A 17,670-nucleotide genomic window follows, 5' to 3' on the forward strand; every position below is an offset into this window, starting at 1 on the left:
ATCGATATAAATCTCAGACATGTCAGTGATGCTTCAGTTGTTCATGGTTAGTATGTACTTTAGCTCATCATTTTCCCAATCTCAGTCAGTCTCATTCGAGGATGAATGTTTCGACAGGGGTGATATTGTAATACCTCAAAGTTTCCTAACTAATTTTGTCCCAAGAATGTCTAGTATCATATTCTAAATTGAATGATGTTTTTTCAATGGGGAATTTTTAAGATTTTTATTTTTTGTCATATGGGAAATTCAATAAGCTTTCTATTGATATAAGATTGGCCGAAGCTCGATAATCGGGTAAGAAATTATAACAATTTCAAGTTCCCATCATAAAACAATGCCAAATTAGTCAGTGGTGCGCCGTGCCACAAGAGAAAATGACATTTGCCAAATTCCATTAGGGGTCTGCGATAGTGGAACATCGTACCAAACTTCCAGGTCATAAATAAAGTGGCATCGCGATGGCTCCACGTCATGCCATTCCCCTATTTCCCAATTACCAAATTCTAGTGACACAGCGCGATAGCGCCGCATCACGTTAGGGGTCTAGGTCGGGAAATTTTCACCAATTTTAAAAGACGCGTCCAAGGTTAAAAGGGTCAATTTTCTACCCCTATTTAAACCCAATAACACGTGATTTAGCCATTCTTCACCCAAAATATACTAGTTTCTCTCAATTTTCTCTCAAGAACAAGCTAGGGTTCCAATTAGGGATTCAATTTCAAGAAAGTCTCTCCGTTAATCTTTGCTAAACCAAGAACTAAGGTATGCGTTGTGTTGATTTATGGATTCCTTTCATCCATAAAGCTCAAGAACCCTATTTTAAATTATGAATCATGATTATTATGTTGTGAGTTTCTCAAGTTATGGCATGGCTGTTGTTTGATTCCCATGTGGGATCCTTATGTGAAATTATGAAAACTACGTTAGCATATAAATTGAAACCCATGAATTTGGTGGTTTATGATTTATGAAATTTGATGATTTCACATATGCCTTAAGTTTTGCATGTAAGGTTTTTGATAAAATGCCTAAAGGGATAGAAATTATGCACTATAGCTAAATTGTGACCCAAATAACAATGTATTCTTTAACCTTATATTCCAAATAACTTCCATGTTATTCTCATGTATTGAAATTGTTGTTGGATTGCTCATGAGTTAGCCTAACGAAATTAGGCTATGTGTACATGCTACTTATTCACATGCCAAGATATCATAATCAAATGCCCATGAAATGTCTCTAATTATTGTGTTATGGATTGTTGATGTTGGTCACGTATTCAAGAATATCATGCCTTGTCAGTTTCCCTCTATCGAGTCCTGGGGATACTTGTACCCGACAAGTTAGCTGTATGCCTAGAGCCAGTCTCATGTTTTCACGATATCCTCTGTCAAGCCATGATCCATAGAACTCAGTCAGTCATGTGACTCAGGAAAGCTCAGTAATTCAGTAATCTCAATAGTATTTCATCAGTTAACGAAACTCCATGAATTCAGTATAGTCCAGTTCAGTTAATCATGTTCAGTGTCTACTCAGATGGGAGTAGGAATTAGCACCAAGTGAACCCAAGGATGGGAACTCACCTGTTATATGAGGGTGTAATTCTTAGAAGCAATCCTTGTGTTCTAGAACTATGTAGCCAGCATAGATTGAGAAGCAATCCTTGTGTTCTAGAACTATGTAGCCAGCATGGATTGAGGTATCATAGCCTGCTATATGAGGTTAGATGAGGTGGCTTAACCTGTTATATGAGGGTTCCCACCGTTCTCACTAGAGTTACCTGTTATATGAGGGTTACTCACAGATTATCCTTACCAGTGGCGCGTTATTGACACCCTTTCAATTGGGATTACAGATTGGACCCCAACTCAGCCATAATGGCATATTAGGGGCATGTAGGTTATATGGCTACTTCCCACAGTTTCAATTACAGAATTCAGGGCTGTCAGATACAGTTAACTTAGAATAGTGCAAAACTCAGCTAGTTTCATCAGAAACTAGACTGTCAAATACAGTCGCTTAGTATCAGTTATTTCTATTATAGAGTTATTAGTATCTCATGTTATTAGTACTCAGACTCAGTAATCATGTTATCACGACCCTAGTTACAATTATTATGTAGTCATGCATGTATTGTCATGTTCATATTATTTAGTCAGTTAGTATAGATCATGCATGTAAACCCTTTTCATTCAGCCTACCTCACATGCATACCAGTACATGCATACCTCATTCAAAAAGATGAGATGTTTTTCTTTTTTATGCAATCAAAACATTTAATTTTTTTTTATATTGTTTATATAACTATTTATATATAAAATTATGAGGCCTCCTTAATTTGGGATACTAGGCAATTATCTAAATGGCCTAATGGATGAGACACCCATATTATATTTTCATCTTAGACAATCATATGGAAATATTAACTTGATTAACAAATAATAAGGGAATATACATTAACTAATCTGCAATACTTGAATAAACTTTTTTTGATATATTTTCATCACATTTTTCCTCAATGATCATTTTTTTTGAAAAAGGAGTATTAATTAGATGTTGAGCACCTTGACAAAAATATAAAAAATTAATCTAAATGGTTGCATTTAAACTTGGAAGAATATTTTGTACAACATATTAGAAAAAAAATTCTGAATGCATTGGGTTGGAGGGATTTTGCAATAAATTGTCGTAAAAATGACATAGGTCGTTAAAAATCTCATAGATAGCCCCAACTTGCTTTAAATTATGGCATAATCATTGTTTTAGCAGTTGTAACTTGTATGTACATAAAACTTTTTAAGAAATTAACTATTACATATATATGAAACTGCTGAGAAATTATAATAATGTATAGAGTATATACATTAGAGTGCAATAGAGTATTTCTAATTTGTAAAGTCAAAAAGGCTATTAAGAAAGGTCCCAACTGAGATACTAATCAAATTAAAACCCATGTACTATTTTTTTTTTAAAATAACAGGTAAAGTCGTTGTCAAGTGCATAATACATTCAATATTTATGATATTTCTTTTATGAATGTGTGTGATGAATACCTTCTTTAATTTAAGGATAAGTTCTTCTCAAGAAGGGGAAAGTGATACTCCCCAAGGGCCCCCAAGGCATTTCACAAGGACCCAAACCCCTGAACTTTAATATTGACAAGGGTTATTCATGAAGAAAGATGCACTTGAGTGCATTGTGAAATTCATGTGTTGGTGATAACATATAAAGGGCATACATTGAGAAGAAGAAGGAGGACTAGACTTTTGATGAATTCAACATCCAACATGGCCCTTACTTTCATTAAGGATGGAAATGTAATTACATAGAGTCTTCTTTATTTACTTAGTATAAGTAGCTTCTTTTATGTTGGAAGATTTAAAATTTTCAAGATTAAATATACTCCATTGTTATTGAGAGATTATGAGCGCTTGATAAGTTTTTAGTTGTTTCTTGTTTGAAAGGAAGATTTACTTGAGATATCAATTCCCTTGAGGTTCTTCTTAGAGTTAGGTGCTTGTTGGGATATTTGAAGAAGGTCACTTTAATTTATTAAAGTTGGTTGTCTTTGATTTTCAATTTTTATCTATCTATTTATATTCTTTTGTTTCTTTATTTATCATTTTATTATTAATCTCAATCGTGCTTCATTTTTCTTTATTAATCTAAGATTCTGCATTAGGATTTATATCAATGTGTCTATACCTAAAAGTTATTATAAATGAATCTGAGATCTAAAGAATATGAATTAGTAAATTGAGTTTTCTCTATATGTGATATGAAATGAAACTTGATATGTTTAAAGTGTCGGGGTATTTGACATGTGATTAAAATGTAACATTAAAATAAGTTTGTATTTAATATGTATTTAAAGAGCATAAACTTGAAATAGTTAGTATATAACTTCATCTTACAATTCTTGATGGGTATGAGATAGTGTGTGATAGTTTCTCAATATGTTGAGCGTAAGACTTGATACAAAAGTCATAATGGAAACAATGATTTTCTATTTTTAATATTTAAAATAAAGGATCTTAGACAAGTTGACACTATATTGGGTATCAATTAAAAAAACAGTGGGAATGACTATTGAGTTAATCTCCCTACATTGAGAAAATGCTAAATAAGTTAGTCACTTAAACATAAAAGAGATCAATATATAACCCATTTGATCCTAGATTGAGTTTACTAACAAAATTAATAATAAATTTAGGCTTAACTTGTGTATCAAGCGCTATTGGAAGGGCTTGTAGTCAAGTTCTTAGTTTTCTTTAGAGAACTAAAGATTTATGAAACTCTAAGTTTCATTTTATTTTAAAAGAATATATCGATACAAGTTGGTATCAAATATGTGAGAAAAATAAATCTATCACATGATGGATATTTTGGCATGACCCAAATCAGGGCCTAGTCGTGTCAGGTATCTCAAGTCAAACCAGAATCGGAGACCACCCCCAGTACCCCACTGTTAACCACCTTGCATCCCATGTCGAATGAATTTCGAACATATAACAAGATAAAACAATAATAATTTAAAGACAATAAGGTAAGTCTATAACCATAACCAAATGTCCATCCAATACCAATACCAATGCCGATACTACTACCTAGGCTAACGCTAATACCAATACCGCCTATGTCCATAGTAGTTTGACAAAGCCTCTATCCAAAATCAAAGAATATCTGGTCGGAACATATCCCTGACCATATCCAAAACCAAAACCAAAGAAATAACAATAATGAAAAGAAGTCCATAGAATGAAATGGAGTCTTCCAGAGTATGGAAGCTCACCACTTTAATCTGATCCAAAGCTATCCCAGAATCCAAGTCACTGGGCAGGGGAATGGTAGTATCGCCTGTTCCTGCATCCCGTGGGGATATAATGTTCGAAGACGGTTAGCTGAGTGAGCGCTAGCATGTAACTTAGGGATAAATATAGGATAATACCATCATTTTCAAAACCAAATCACTTAACCATATGCAATCACATACACACATATATACATATATATTATGTTGGGATAGGGAACAAGATTTAGCATGCATTTAAATCCTTAACCTGGGTTGAGTAGCTTTACTGTCCAAAAACCACCCACGGGCTATATGGGTTTAGCACTCCCTGCTGAAAGGGCCCCAATGCATATTAGCTGCATAACCAGAGAAAAGAACATGAGATGACTAGTACATCTCCAAAAATGTCAAGTATGACATCATGCACGCGGTCATTAAGACCCCCCTGAAATTGACAAATTTGAGTTTCCAGTGTCGGTCCCCCCCGGGACCCCACCTTCCATGACTTTACTACTCGACCCTCTTTAAGCTCACATTCAAACCATTTACACATTCTCTACCATTTACCAAGGAGTCTTTTAATTAGGCATTAACTGTTGGTATCGTCATACCAAAATTAGAGCTTGCAAGTCTATTATCTTATGCCATATAAACCATTAGACCAAATTAGACTCCATAGTTTCCAATTAAACAAACCATTTATAGTCAACCCATGGCCACCAAGGTCTTTCCAAAACCATAGGAAACCAATCAAAACCAATTCATGTTTCTTTAACCAATGATGCAATGCGAGGACTCCAAGAATAATTAAACTATTGGACAAAATCATTCTCATTGACAATTTCACAAACAGGTTGAGGGCATGCCATTACTAAAGCCAAAATCATCAGATTTGGGGCACAACCATGATCCCTTTATTAAATCACCATTCCCATGCACCCATATGCGCAAAACCATAATTAAGACACATATAATCACAATTTAAACCAGAGAAAACAATATTCAATAATACGCATTCAAACCCCTCAACCTTGATTTCAAAACCACTATTAATGATTCATGAACAATGCTTTAAATATGTGCTTTTAGTCAACTAACAATGAGGGAAGAGTCATATCCATGAATTACAAAGATTCACGGAGAGAAATTGATCTTTAAGCCCTTAGTTGACCACTTTGGAGAAACCCTAGCGAATTTTTGATTGAGTGGATTTTGAGAAAGTAAAGAGGATGTTTAATCTTGTAAAGTGTGGAATGAATGACCAAAAAGTGTTATAGGGATGTGGGCTCTTAAGGGTTTTAAGTTAGAAATGTCCAAAGTGCCCCCAGCTAAAAGCTGTAAAAATATCGTAGGTGGTTACGAGTCGACCCTTTGACTCGTAACCACAACATACAACTCGTACCCTTGATCATCACCAAGATAGTGAGTTGGACACCCATACACTTCCTACCATATAATTCCATGATCCCACTCGTTACCAGACCATTCGGCTCGATGGTCTAGTCATATCCAAGACAGAACCCAAAGGGATTAGACACTGGACAACCTACGGCTTCACCTCATGACTCATAACATATCCTCAAGGCTCCTAGTAAGACACTTATACTCAGAGTCAAGTCAGGCCACTAAGTTACTAATTTGATTAAGGATCGTCTGAACGACATATCACCACCCCTTATGACTCGTACCCAAACCCATAATCGTAATATAAACCCAACCACTATCTACTAGATATCTCACAATTTAGGTCACTGGACCCTTACCCATACCATATGACTCATATGATGAGTTGTTAATAGGATAGTGTGCTTAAAGCTCAATAACTTTCCAAGGGCCAGAAACTAAGGTGTTTAAATTCACCCGCACTTGTATCATTCATCTCTGAATGATGGAACAATGCATTGAATTGAATGATCAAACCCCAAACGTCTCTACTCTTCCCTTTAACTAAGTTAGAAAACAAAGATTTTAAGAATTACACATACCTTACATACGATCTTCTGAAGCGGAAAACAAGAATGAATACTTGGACTTCATGTCCTCTTTAGCTTCCCAAGTAGCCTCTTCAACCTTATGGTTCCTCCATAAAGCCTTTACAAAAGCTACGTCTTTCGTTCATAAGTGGACAGCTTGTCAATCTAAGATTTTAATCGGGACCTCCTTATAAGACAAGGAATACGAGATACCAATATCTTTGATAGGTACAATTTGCGATGATTCACCCACATACTTCCTCAGCATAGACACATGGAACACTGGGTGAATGAAGCTCAAACTAGAAGGTAACTCTAATTTATACACAACATTACCTACCCTTTACAAAACCAAGTATGAACCAACCTACTGGGACTAAGCTTCTGCTTCTTCCCAAACCGCATCACTCCTTTCATAGGAGATACCTTTAAGAATACCCTATCCCTAACCTCAAACTCTAACTTCCTACGCCTAACATCTGTATAGGACTTCTGGCGACTTTGGGTAGCTTTAAGTCTATTTTGAATCACCTTCACCTTCTCCATGACTTGGTGAACAGAATTTGTACCAAACATCTCTGCCTCACCAACCTCGAACACCTAATAGGAGACCTACACCTCCTACCATACAAGGCCTCAAACAGAGCCATTCCAATGCTAAAGTGGTAGCTATTGTTATATGAAAACTCTATAAGGGGCGAAGGCTCAACCACCTACCACCATAGTCAATCCCAAGAGCTCAAAGCATATCCTCCAATGTTTGAATAGTCCTTTCCATTTGCCCATCCGATTGCGGGTGAAAAGAAGTAATAAGACTCACCTTGGTTCCTAAAACCTTTTTGAAATAACCACCAAAAGTGTGATGAAAACTGGCATACCACAATTCGAGATGATAGAAACAGGCACCCCGTGCAACTTTACATTCTCTTGGAGGTACAACCTCATATAACCCTTTGCCAAAAAACTTGTCCTTATTGGTAACAAATGAGCAGAATTTGTCATCCTATCCATGATGACCCAAACCAAATCAAACTAATTCCAAGATCGAGGAAGACCGCTAATGAAATCCATATTGATCACCTCCTAGTTCCACACAGTTAACTTAATTTCTTGATAAATCCTTCGGGCCTCAAGTTCTCAACTTTCACTTGCTGACACACCATGCACTTAGCCACAAAACTAGCCACATCCTGCTTCATATTATTCCACCAATATATCTCCTTAAATGATATATTTTCATTGAGCTAAGATGAATAGCATAGGGCAACTCATGCTCCTCGACCAATATCCTCTTTTGCAATATATCTATGTCGAGAACACATAACCTTCTTTGGTATCATAAGGTACCCTTACCACTAACATCAAAAGCCATCACCCTTTTCCTACCTACATCACCCTTGGTCCTCATCAAGGAAGGATTAAACACTTGCATTTACTTTACCTCAGCACCTAGGGAAAACTTCACCACTTTTTTCACAAATACACCACTATTCTTAGAATAAAAAAGGCAAACTCCAAGGTTAGCAAAATGGTGAACATCTTTTACCAACTCCCGCTTTCCTTCATCTATATGAGCTAGACTCTCGATGGATAACCTGGTAAGAGCATCAGCAACAACGTTAGCTTTACCTGGATGGTAGTGAAGACTCATGTCATAATCCTTGAGCAACTCAAGCCATCTACTTTTCCTGAGGTTTAGCTCTTTCTGAGTAAAAATGTATTGTAGGCTCTTGAGATAAAAAAAGATATCCACATGCACTCTATATAAATAGTGATGCCAAATTTTCAACGGGAACACCACAAACAATAGCTCCAAGTCATGAGTCAGATAATTCTTCTCATGCACCTTCAACTGTCTAGAGGCATAAGGTATCACTTTACCATGCTGCATCAAGACACAAATAAGCCCCACATGGGATGCATCACAATAGACCACAAACCCATTAGTGCTTCAGGAAAATTCGAGACTGGTGGCAAAGTCAGCTTATCCTTCAGCTTCTCAAAGCTACCCTTACAAGCATCAAACCATAAGAACTTCACCTTCCTCTGACTTAGCTTAGTCAATGGGGCAGCTATAGAAGAGAATTTTTCCACAAATTTTTTGTAATAGCCAGCTAAACCTAAGAAGCTCCAAATATCGATTGACGTCATGGGTCTAGGCTACCTCTTAACCACTGCAACTTTATGCGTATCCACCATGATCCCCTTACTAGAAAGGACATGACCTAGAAAAGTGACAACATTCAACCAAAATTCACATTTAGAAAATTTGGCATACAACTGTTGCTCCTTCAAGGTCTATGATACTATGCAAAGGTGATCAACATGATCTACCTCACTCTTAGAGCACACTAGAATATTGTCTAGGAAAATAATGAAGAACAAATTTATAAACTCATGGAAAACTCTATTCATCAAGTTCATGAATGCCATCGGGGCAATAGTCAACTAAAAAGACATGACTAAGAACTCGAAATGCCCATACTGGGTATGGGAGCAGTCTTAGGGACATCCACTTTCCTAATATTTAGCTTATGATACCCAGACCGAAATCAATCTTAGAGAAAAACTTAACACCTTAAGGCTGATCAAATAAATTATCTATCCTTGGAAGTGGGCACTTATTCTTTATTGTTACCTTATTCAACTGCCGGTAATAAATACACATACGAAGGGAATCATCTTTCTTACACACAAATAACAATGATACACCCCACGGATACACACTAGGATGGATGAAACTCATGTCTAAAAGATCATTTAATTGCTCCTTAAGCTTCTTTAACTCAGCTGGAGCCATTCTACATAGGGGCATAAAAATAAAAAAAGTGTCCGAAACAAAATCTATCCTAAAATCAATCTCCCTATTGGGAGGAACACCAGGAAGACAATCAAGGAAGACCTCAGGAAATTCATTCACCAACGGGACGGAATGTAAGGAAGGACCCTCTGAGTTAGAACCTTTAACCCAGACCAGATGACAGAGACACCCCTTAGAGATTAATTTTTTAGCACTAAGATATGATATGAACCTTTTCTTAGGAGCTAGGGAACCACTCTGCCATTCAATAACTTACTTATTAGGGAATTTATATGACCTTATGGGTCTAAAAGTCTAAAGACGTGTAGCACGAGTGAAACTAATCCATTCCTAATATGACATCAAAATTAACCATGTCTAACTTAAATAGATCTACTAAAGTCTCCCGACCACCGATAAACACCACATAGCCCCTATAGACTTTTCTAGCCACCACAGAGTTACCCACCAGGGTAGAAATAGAAAATAGGTCCAAAATACACTTGGGCCTAAAACCAAAATGCACAACCATAAATGGGGTCACATGAAAGTATGGATCTCGAATCAAGTAAATAGTACACATCATGGGAAAAGAGTTTCAATATACTAGTAATAGCATCAGACAATGCCTCAGACTCCTGATGGGTAGTGAGAGTATAGAGTTGGTTCCGACCAGTGCCAGAGCCAGATGGTGCACCCTTTGTGTAGGAGCTAAAGAAGAGGCAACATGAACCTTGTTTACCCCATAAGCAACCTTACTAATAGGATAGTTCCTAATCATGTGCCGTGGTTGACTATAGTTGAAGCACTTGTCCTTTCCTTCATCATAGTATCCCTAATGCAATTGATCACAAAATTTGCAGGGAGGATAGGATAAAGTTGATTGGGCCCCACTAGCCTAAGATTGGGCCCCCTGTGCCCTATAACTATTGTCACCATAAAAATGTCTATCACCTAACAACTTTGGGTAGGGAGAACTAGCTGTCGAATAAGACCCCAAATTGCCCACTTTATTTTGGGCCACTTTCCATCATACTTATCATTCTGCTGGGAACCACCCTACTCAAAAAATCTAAACTTCTTGATCTACCACTCCCCTATATTATCTTGCTTCTTCTTTTCTTTCTCAACCTACTGCATATACACAACCAACTTGGAGATGTCCATGTCTTTGTTCAACAAGGAAGCCTTACTCTCCAAAATTAAGTCTTAGGACAACCCAAAAGTGAAATTCCTTATTTTATCCCTCATACTAGAAACTAACTCCAAAGCATACCACGATAACTTGCAAAATGTTAAGGTATACACAAGCATACTCTTTGACTGATATTTTTCCAAGCTTTAGGTTAAAAAAGTCTTCTACCTTCACCTCCCTAAATCCTGAGGAAAGAAATGGTCTAGAAAAGCATTAGAGAAATAATACCATAGGGCTGACTCAGCATCATTACCCTTAGACTATTCCCATTCGTCATACCATTGGTATGCCATATCTTTTAGTTGATAGGTAGCAAATTCCACACCCTTCATGTTTGTAGCATGTATAACGTAGAATATCTTCTCCACCTTATCAACAAAACCTTGAGGATCCTCTTCAACCTTAACACCAGTGAATACAAAAGGGATCAACCTCATAAATTGACTATCCCTTGTTGCCTCAGAAGATGGAGTAATAGAAGTGCCACGCTTGAAATAAGAGGTTATAACCTGAACCAACATATAGATAGACTAACAAAACTCAAAATTTATCACATCATCCTAAGGGGATCGAGAAGGACTGGAGGGGGCCGGTGAAACTCTAGGAGGGTAATTCAGAAATGGGCCCCTAGACTGAGTTTGGACTTCATAAGTAGGACGGTTCCCATCAACATTGTCCTTGGGTGGGACAGATGAGTTTTCATAAACTTTAGATCCTCTAGGATGCATGATCTGAAAAGTGAACAAATAGGTATTAGAGAAGATTTTAGGACCTTAGACTCTAAACTTGAAAATAGAACACAAGAAATAGAAATATTCCTAAAACTTTGTAGCCTCCCCCTTATGAGTGTGGCGCGCTACACACCCTTAAAAGAGACTCTACTCGATATGCCTTTATGGACTCCCAATTGACCATGAACCTAAATCTCTGATACTAATCTGACAAGACATAAATCAGGGCCCAGTTGCATCAGGTATTTTAAGTCCAACCAGGACCAGAGACCACCTCTAGTACCCCATTATTAACCATCCTACATCCCATATCAAATGAATTTTGAACATATAAAGAGATAAAACCATAATAATTTAAAGACAATAAGGTAACTTTAAAACTATAACCAAATGCACAACCAACACCAATACCATGGCTAACACTAATACCAACACTGCCCATGCCCATATTAGTCCGACAAAGCCTTTATCCAGAATCAAAGAATATTTGAATGAGATATGCCCCCGGCCATAGCCAAAATTAAAACCAAAGAAGTAACAATAATGAAAAGAAGTCCATAGTATGAAATAGTATTCCAAGTATGGAAGCTCACAACTTTAATTTGACCTAAAGTTGTCCCCGAATTCTAGTCACTAAGCAGGAGGAATGGTAGTATGGTTGATTCCTACATGGCATAAGGATCGATGCCCAAAGATGGTTAGCGGAGTGAACGCTAGCATGTAACTCAGGGATAAATATAAGATAATGACATCATTTTCAAAACCAAATCAATTAACCATATGCAATCAAATGTACACATATATATTATGCCAGGATAGAAAATAAGGTTTAGCATACATGTAAATCCTTAACTTGGGATGAGTAGCTTTACCGTCCTAAAACCACCCATAGGCTATATGGGTTCAGCTCCCCTGCTGAAAGGGCCCCAGTGCGTGTTAGCTATATGATGGAGAAAAAGACCTAAGACGACTAGTACTTCTCCAAAAATATAAAGTGTGACATTATGCATGCGGTCACCAAGACCACCCTCATATCGGTAAACATGAGTTTCCAGTGTCGGTCCCCCCGAGAGCCCCACCTTCCATAGCTTTACTAAACCCTTTTTAAGCTCATATTTAAACCATTTACACATTCCCAACCATTTACCAAGGAGTGTTTAAATTAGTCATTAACCATTGGTATCGTCATACCAAAATTAGAGCTTGCAAGTCTATTACCTTATGCCATATAAACCATTAGACCAAACTAGACTCCATCATTTCTAATTAACCAAAATGATTTATAGTCAAACCATGGCCAGCAAGGTATTTCCAAAACCATATGAAACCAACCAAAACTAATTCATATTTCTTTAACCATTGATGTAATGCGAGGACTCCGAAAATAATTAAACTATATGAAAAAATCATTCTCATTGACAATTTCACAAACAAGTTGAGGTAATGCCATTACTAAAGCTAAGATCATCAAATTTGGGGCTCAACCATGACCCATTCATTAAATCACCATTCCCATGCACCCATATGCGCAAAACCATAATTAAAACATGCATAATCACAATTTAAACCATAAGAAACAATATTCAATAATACGCATTCAAACCCCCTTAACCTTGATTTCAAAACCACCATTAATGTTTTATGAACAATGCTTTAAACATGTATTTTTAATAAACTAACAATGAGGGAAGAGTCATATCCCTGAATTACAAAGATTTACGGAGAGAAATTGATCTTTAAGCCCTTAGATGACACTTTGGAGATACCCTAGCCAATTTTTGCTTTAAAGGATTTTAAGAGAGTAAAGAGAATGTTTAATCCTATAAAGTATGGAATGAATGACCAAAAAGTGTTATAGGGATTTTGGGTCTTAAAGGTTTTAAGTAATAAATTTCCAAAGTGCCCCCAGTTAAAAACTGTACCCTTGAGTCATCACTAAGACAGTGAGTTGGACACCCATACACTACCCACTATAAGACTCCATGATCCCACTCGTTACCAGACCATATGACTCATATGGTCTAGTCATATCCAAAATAGAACCCAAAGGTATTGGACACTGGACAACCTACGACTTCACCTCACGACTCGTAACCTATCCTCACGGCTCCTAGTGAGCCACTCGTACTTAAAGTCATGTCAAACCTCCAATTTACTGATTTGATTAAGGATCATCCTAAAGACTCATCACCGCCCCGAATGACTCAAACCACCAACTCATAACCATAAAAGAAACCCAACCACCATCTATTAGATACCTCACTATTTGGGTCACCGAACCCATACCCATACTATGTGACTCATATGATGAGTTTTTAATAGGATAGTGAGCTCAAAGGTTAAGAATTTTTCAAGGGCTAGAAACTAGGGTGCTTAATTTTACCTTACGATGAGGTATAATTTCTTGAAACCAAGAAAACCTTGCTTTAGTGGAAGAAGAAAAATTAAAGGATTTTTTTATTGACATATTATTAGGAAAATTAATTATTATTCCAAAATATGAGATCAATTTGTGGTAGTTAAGCCACTCTAATTCGAGCATATAAAGATTATATAATGAGAAGTCAAAATGAATAAGTTCTTTAAGATTATGTGAGAAAGTTAATATAATTAAGATGAATAAATTCTATCATATTGATGGAGACTCAAAAGAATTTGGCTAATCTATTTTCCAAACCTCTTGAAAGGACGTTGATAAATACAACTTCAAGTTTGATTATGTTAAAACTCCTTAGTTTGGTCCACCAATAATGACAATGATAACACTCAAATTACACTCTTGAATAGGTGTAACAGACATTGTCAATATATATTTTACCCAACTAGGAGTTGGGGTCCAATCACAGGGAGTGAAGACATGGAGTTCTGATATGCCCAAATTACACCTCTCTTATGAGAGAGTAAGCGGTCGTTGTCAAATATATAACGCAACTAGGTTGGGGTCGAATCCCACAGGGAATATGGTGCTAATTAAGTTGTATGCAGATTAGTTGATTTTTAATTGTTTGATTCCATAAAATAAATAGGGGGATTTGATTCAGTTCACAAATTAATGGTTTCAGTTTAACAAGATGAAATATGTGTAGTAGTATTCAAATTCAGAGAAATAGCAAGTTAGGGTTATGTCCACCTTATAGTTTTCAATACTTTCTAACTATGGGCGTTACGAATTCATACATGCATCGTGTTAATAGAGAAACGTATTGTACTTAATAACATAATCCTAGTGTTTCTCAACCATCAAGGACTAATTCACTTTAGTTCTCTCGAATCAAAAGCGTTTACCAAAAATAATACGAAATTTCCAAGGAGTTAATCCTGCTAAGGCATTAACTTATGAAATAGGGGTTGGTAATCCTATTTTCTTGTCACTACTCTCTTTTCTGAACAACAACCTTTCTTTTGAAAAATTTGCGTTTTAAGGCATATCCTTTATGTTTGCAACCACGAGAATTCAAGATAATCGAAGAGAGTATGATATAAACAAGTCAATGCATAATGAATTCTATATCAAGTCAATGCATAATGAATTCAAAGTCCAAAGTAATAGATTGTATGCTACAAGGCTCCCATAACCCTAACTAATAACCTTAGCTACTCATGAATAAAACAAAAATCATCATAAAGATTTTCATCATACCAAATACTAGAAGATGATCTTGGTGTGCGAATGGTGAAAGTAAGAGAGAAAAAATGTTTTTCTCTCTCTCCACCCTAAGCCGCTATTTTCCTCTCTCTGAATAATACAGAATAATTGACTAATCAAAAAAAATTCAGCATTAAGCCTTTCAATAATCTTTTCTCTCATAATTGCCTTCTAGGTCCCTGAACTAATTATAAATGACAAACTGGTCTTGGACATAGTTTCTAGGCGCCACATTTGGTCCAGGTTGCTACTCTCTCTTGTGTCATATTTCATCCGCATTCTATAGTCCCATAATGTCTTCATCTACCTCATTAATGCCTGAAATCATGCTAATCACATTGGTTAGCTCAATTACATAGAAGTAGAGTAAAAACATAAGAAACTAGGCACTTTGTTCTCTAAACATAGCTAAAATATGGATAAATTATGGTGCTTAGGCGTATAAATACACTTAAGTCACAAAAATAAGTCACACCGCAAAAATTTTGGGGTCGGATTAACATAATTTGGGGCACAACTCTAATACAAATCATGACTCGAGCCTTAACAATTGACTATTCTAATTTGCCTGTAATGTTCCCATTACTCCTAAACTTACCACCTTTGTTGTGGCTCAATTCAAAATCGACTTTGGTACCAATCATCTCCTTAGTATTTCATGCACCTACACTTAAACAAAAACAACAAAAATGATTAGAAGGATGGGTTCCCTCCCACCAAGCGCCTAATTTAGTGTTGCGGCATGACCTAATCAACTTTTTCCTCCACCATGAGGATATGAATTTCATCCCCAACATCGCATCCATCTTTTTGCCTCGCTCATATGGGTGTGGTGCAGAAATTAAGAAGCTGAGTAATGGATAATGCATGGTAAAAAACTCGATCTTAAAGTGAGGTGTGTTTTTATGTTGCTTATCAAGTGTAAAATAAAGAATATAGGATTCTTGGTCCTCATCTTCACACCCTTCCACTATTTTCGATGATTCCACAGACAAGATATCATCTAAACTTAATGTGGAAAAATACTTCGAGTGAGGCCCAACTAATTCTACTTCAAAATTCACACTATCTACTACACCCTCACTTTTACTCACCTTCTCGACATCTTCTCTTGGAATTGGGCAAGAGTCTTTATTAGAGATTTTCTTGGTTTCTTGTTTTTACTCTAGCACCAAGTCTTCAATCTTGGAATTATCTCTCATAGTTGGTTAGGAAGTCAATGAGGGTTGCTCAACATCACTATAGGGTTCTAGCTCCTCATCTTCACACTCTTCCATTATGTTAAATGATTCCACAGACAAGATATCATCTAAGTATAATGTAGAAGAGTGTTTTGAATGATTGACCTCTATATCCATCTCCTCATGAATGATTGGCATCATTCCTTGATGCATATCACATATGATATCGTATGTTTCTTCCTGGAGATCCAACATTCATTGAAACAAAGCTTTAATGCTACTCTTTCCGGTGTTTCGTTATTCCTTTTCATGACCATATGACCTGTTAAACTCAAAAGAAGAACTAGAATTTGGGTTATCACAATGGGGGGAGGGCTCATTAGGGCAATCACTCCAACGTCCATCTTGACCACCACATAAAGAACAATCATACTCCTGGTACGATGGAGATGGTGCACATATATCTCTCCGGGGAGCATATCTACAATCTTGCCAAAAGTGAGGTCTATCACAATATAGACATGGAACATCAAGATAATATTTCCAACCACCAAGCTTATGTTCATTCCATGATGCCATAGTAATAAGTAAACTAAAATAAAAATCTACCTAACACAAGAAATAAAAGAAAACTAAAATCAAATATTTACAAGTTTGAATTCAAGCAAGTAAGCTAAAATTCCAAACCAACTTTCTTAAATGTAAAATTAAGAGACTTGACTAACAGTCAATTAACACACATAAACTCAATCAAAAACCATATTTCCCGGCAACGGCGCAAAAATCTGATACGTCCAAATTACACCTCTCTTATGAGAGAGTAAGCGGTCGTTGTAAAATATATAACCCAACTAGGTTGGGGTCGAATCCCACAGGGAATATGGTTCTAATTAAGTTTTACGTAGATTAGTTGACTTTTAATCATTTGATTTCGTAAAATAAATAGGGGGATTTGATTTAGTTCTCAAATTAATGGTTTCAGTTTAACCAAATGAAGTATGTGTAGTAGTATTCAAATTCAGAGAAATAGCAAGTTAGGGTTATGTCCATCTTATAGTTTTCAATACTTTCTAACTATGGGCGTTATGAATTCATACATGCATCGTGTTAACAGAGAAATGTATTGTATTTAATAACATAATCCTAGTGTTTCTTAACCATCAAGGACTAATTCACTTTAGTTCTCTCGAATCAAAAGCATTTACAAAAAACAATACGAAATATCCAATCAATTAATCCTACTAAGGCATTAACTTATAAAATAGGGGTTGGTAATCCTATTTTCTTGTCACTACTCTCTTTTTCGAACAACAACCTTTCTTTCGAACAAGTTGTGTTTTAAGGCATAT

This window comes from Capsicum annuum, chromosome 3, assembly GCF_002878395.1.
Source record: "Capsicum annuum cultivar UCD-10X-F1 chromosome 3, UCD10Xv1.1, whole genome shotgun sequence".
Lineage (NCBI taxonomy): Eukaryota > Viridiplantae > Streptophyta > Magnoliopsida > Solanales > Solanaceae > Capsicum > Capsicum annuum.